The sequence below is a fragment of the Lygodium microphyllum genome, chromosome 6 (assembly GCF_053477565.2).
Source record: "Lygodium microphyllum isolate KBCC chromosome 6, Lygodium_microphyllum_v1.1.10, whole genome shotgun sequence".
In the NCBI taxonomy this organism is placed as follows: Eukaryota; Viridiplantae; Streptophyta; class Polypodiopsida; order Schizaeales; family Lygodiaceae; genus Lygodium; species Lygodium microphyllum.
In genome coordinates this window covers 127142122-127147347 of record NC_141140.1, presented here as the reverse complement: position 1 = coordinate 127147347, position 5226 = coordinate 127142122, and positions in this window count along the sequence as shown.

Genomic DNA, 5226 nt, shown 5'->3' with positions numbered 1-5226 from the left:
AAGAAAAGCTAGTCAATGCACAAAATAGAAAATGATGGAGAGGTAGATTCCAAACAAGTGGTGGCACCTAAGTCTAAAACCAAAATGGCCAAAAGAAAAGGCCAAGTACCCATCAAGGGAAGCAAAATAATGAAGCACCACCTAGAGAGCAAGGGAAAGAAAACAATGGTAAGGAAAACAATATATCTCTTAAGAAGTTGGCAATGATGCCATTGGTGGATAGATATGTATATGCATCGCTTTTTAAAGGAGGATGAGGAGTTCCATGATATCTATTTTGAGCCATGCTATGGTTAATTCAACCAATAAGCTTAGCATAAGCTCGTGGAATACAAGAGGCTTCTCCTCCAATGGAAGGAGAGATGCATGCAGGTGCATGTTGGCCAAAGGAAACTAATTATTCTCACATTGTAGGAGTAAAATTAAAGGTAGAGGATGTGCATGATTAGAATTTTCCTAACTATCTAGTGATTTTGGTAGCAGAAGAACATGGCAAAAGAGGAAGGACCATGTTTTTGGTAAGAGAAGATTTGAAGTTGACCCTACTATAGAAGGAAGAGGAAAATGTAGCATTGAGAACGCAAATAAATATTGTTGAAACTATTTTACAAATATTCTCCATCTATGCCCCCATAATATCCATGAAGAGGGCTAAGTTATGGAAAGCTCTAATCGTGGGAATAGAGCAAAAATGTTCAATCTTTATAAGAGATTCGTACATGCCTACCACTTAGCTTGATAGGTCCCACACTTGTTACTTAATGATAGGAATAGAAAAAGAAAGATGGGGACAACTTTGTTGCTAGCATGATCTAGTGGATGCTGCATATATAATGGAAAATGAAGAAGCGAAGACCTTTACTTGGCATTATAAGCACAAGGACAATTCATGGCATGTGATGAGATTGGATCTTGCATACTTGAATTGAGGGAATGGTGGACATACTTTAAGAGTCCTAGCCAAGACATTTCAACTCGCAATGTTGCTTGATTATGACGACACCAAGCCAATCTACATTGCTCAATGCTACAATAAGCATCGACAATGTATTGTTGTAGCAAGCGACCACCTCTTAAAAGACATGCATTAGTATCATCTCGAATCTGAAGTCGAAAAGCATAATATTGCATTTGAGTGACACAATCTTTATTTGCAAGATTATTGGCATTAATATGAGCATCAATAAATGCATATGGAACTTTAGTATGCCATCCATCTTCTCCATTTGGAAAAAGAAGAACATATAACAGTGGCATATATGCCTTGTGCAAGTTAGAAATATAAATCAAATGGCCTTGTCGTGTGCGAACTTGAATGCTACGATGATCAAGTGTATCATCATCACCTTGTCCAGGCATGATCGCAGCAACCTCACTTGCAGTGGGAACTGAATATCGTCTAGACGTGGATTGATTTTGAAAAATGGGCATTCTTATTTCTACTGATGGATTGCGTTGCAAGCTTGCACCAACTGCTATAAAGGCCTGTGCGTAAGCATTGTGATCATGCATCATTTGTTGAAGTTCTTGTAGTAAGTCTGGCAAAAGCCCAGGTAAAACCCCCATGCGATTCAATAACTCATGATCAGTGTCATAAATGTAAAGTTGTGCGAACTTTGGCATTTGTTGTACATCCTCACTTGGCAATAGGGAACCCATCCGGTGATATATTGATCCATGAACTCGAAAAGTATAACCATTTCCATTTTGAGGCAAAAGCTCATCAATTTTTGCACCCATTGAAACAAAAGCCAATACGCTATTATAAGCACGTATATTTTTTTTGAACTCTCTACTTTGTGGATGTGTGCCATCAAGCAAATTACACAAAGGTTGTGGTGGTTGCTGTAGAGGTGGCAAAATTACTTTCCCTTCTCTACAGCAATGCTTTCCAATCGAAGTTGTACGCATTGTTTTAGTTTCATCATGCCACAACTTAGCCATGCAATGGTGACAAACCTTGCAAAGGGTACCAATTGCATGCAAATTTGGTTTTTGGAAGAGCAAAATTGTTACTGATGGATGAATATCCAAATTAGGTGGCATGTCATGGAGAATTGAACAAAATCCACCATTTTGAGGTAGAAATATAGGAGCTTGAATATTGTACTGGTCATGTAGCATCTCAGTACTTGCATCTGCATGATGGATAGCTTCATTCTCTTCTTGAATAAGGCGAGGCAATTGAACATCTAAGGACAGTAATGGTGCGCCAGGCATTTGAGCACTTATATCAATTGTATTTGTTGTAATGCGATGCAATTGTTGTAATTGTGTTCTTGCTCTTGCCCTATGTCTACGTTCAGCTCTAGTAGCATCAAGCATTTGCCTACAATTTCTTAATCCACCATTTGGATTATTGGTGTTTCCATTTCTTTGTGGACTTATGCTACGTACCCCCACTCCGAAGGGTAGCAATTCATGGTTATCCAACATCTCAACATCTATATTGTGGATAGTTGCATTGTCTCCTTGACGAATAGGAGGTGGTTGAACTTCCAACGGCAACAATGGTGCAACTGGCATTTGGTCACTTGTAGCTTGGATGCTATTGTATCTATCTCTATCTATGGTAGCATGATGTAGTTGTTGCAATTCTGTTCCAACTATTGCCATGTGCATACATTCAGCTCTCGTAACATTAAGCATTTGCCTACGCACACTCAAGCCACCATTAGGATTGTATTGTCGAGTTGCGGTAGACATCTGAACCTCAAAGGATACCAAATCATGAGCAACAGAGCAAGATGCAGCACGAAATTGATTCGTTTGATATAGCTGATTTGGGATGCTGACATCCATATAGTTTCCATTTGCATGATGTTGTTCATACATATCTCTTGCATGGTCACGAACATGTAATTCAGTCCTAACTCTTGCAACGTGCCTACGTTTATGTCTAGTGATTTTGAGCATTTCTCTACGTGCACGTAATACACGATCTCTAGGCACAGAACGTGTTGCAAGTACCATTGTCGAGAAAAACCTGAGATAAAAAGAAAAATGTACTTTGATATTAGTAATCACATACTTTTATGTCCTATGCGTACTAAATTTTATTCCTATCTTTTAGGAAAGACTTTAGCAAAGATTTTCCTTCAAGATAAATTTGTTCTAAACACTATTTCAATATAAAATTTGAAGATTATAACATCACATAAGCAACAATATAATCTTACATGTGCAAGAATATAAATTGAAAGAGCATATTATGTCATTATCCTGGGGCATACAAAAGTCCAAATGACATGAAAATTCTCAAACCCAACAATAGAATGACATATCTATCGGAGGATCCGACAAAAGGTTATTGAAATCGCTTGATATGCTAAGAGCACTATGCATTGGATGATGAACTCATGCGACGATTCAATAGGTTTAACATTGCAGAGAACCTATTGAGGCAAACTTTTAGAGATGTGACATGCACATCGAGGCAAATGCTCTCAGGTGCAAGCACGCTTGCATTCCTTTGAGCCAGTAATTCACACACTCCATCCTCTATACAATTATTGCTCTTAGCAAGGTCTCACAACTTTTCTGCATGGTCTTCCAAAGAACACCCTAGCCAGTGCTTGCGAACCAACTCATAGATTTCTCCTATATAGCCCTTTATTTCATCTATCTCGTCTTGCAACATTATCCCATCAGCCAAGCCTCCTTCATATTTTTCTGCCAGGATTTTTTCGATTCTTTGAAGGCGATCACCAAACTTTTGACAGAAGGAGTTTGAAGCTCTTTGACGTTTGTTTAAACTCTTGATTTGCTTCTCAATTGCATCTAACCGATGCAGGATCTTTAGGGATACAACGGAAGTGTTGTGTCCTTTGACACGTTTGAGGGCACGCCGTACTGACTTCCTCCTGGCCATGTCTTTGGCTTTACGCACATTCATTCGTGCATTGGGAGTACACAAAACAATGTCTGGTACATGGACATTGTTTCTTGCATCAGATGTTCCAGCATGCTCCATACTGCCATGGTTACACAAAGTATTAAGAGATCACACACACACACACATACACACACACACGCGCGCGGAGAATATATTTAAAAAGTAATTGAATACTTTCATGACATAGGCGCACCAAAGTATCACAATATTTATGCATAAATGAGAGAGACACAATGAGACTATGTCGAGAAAATATCTGACACATCTTTTTCTCCACATCAAAGCATAAATATCCATACACACATGAGGGACATCATAAAATCATTAAACTATTAAAGTATTCAAGCATTGATTATAACTTAAATGAACAAAATATTAATTAAAATATTATTAGCACAAATCTTTAGTTATGAATGATACATTTGCTATTTTAACTTTGACCTATTTAAGAAAGTTATAGAAATGGCTACCATTACACAAAACGACTCACCTAGAAAATGAGACTTAGAGCTATACTTTATTGTTTGTAAGCTATCAAAAATAGCTTTTAGAAGGAACCTAAAGAATGTGACCTAGAGCCATGCATTGAATATGTGAGAAATCATATGTGGACTTTATAGAATAGCTTCAAATTGTGGGACTCTTCTTTCCAAAAATATTTTATTGAGCCTACTAAACTTTGGATTCCTAAGTTCAATTTGGAAAAAAAAAGTCATAGCACTTGATCAATATTAACCACTAAAATCATCCTTATGATGTAAATATAAGATAGAGAATTTGAAACCACGCAAGCCTTTATAGAGAATTTGAAACCACACAAGCCTTTACCCAAAGTAAAGTTTGGGTCTTGCACACGGGCTAAAATGCCTATTATTTGGAAAAAAAAAGTCATAGCACTTGATCAATATTAACCACTAAAATCATCCTTATGATGTAAAGATAAGATAGAGAATTTGAAACCATGCAAGCATTTTTCACATGGGGGTTTGGGTCTTGCACATGGGCTAAAAGGCCTATTATACATTCCATTCAACTTTAATGTAGCACAAATCTTTAGTTATGAAAGATGCATTTGCTACCATTACACAAAAGGACTCATCAAGGAGATTGATTAAAGTATTAAAGCATTGATTACAACTTAAATGAATAAAATATTAATTAAAATATTATAAGCACATATATACATGTGAATACATACTATTAACACAAACATAACAATGTTATCACACATTTTTTATACTAAAACACATACACACATTAATTAATCAAACACATACACATTATTGAGCCTACTAAACTTTGGATTCCTAAGTTCAATTTGGAAAAAAAAA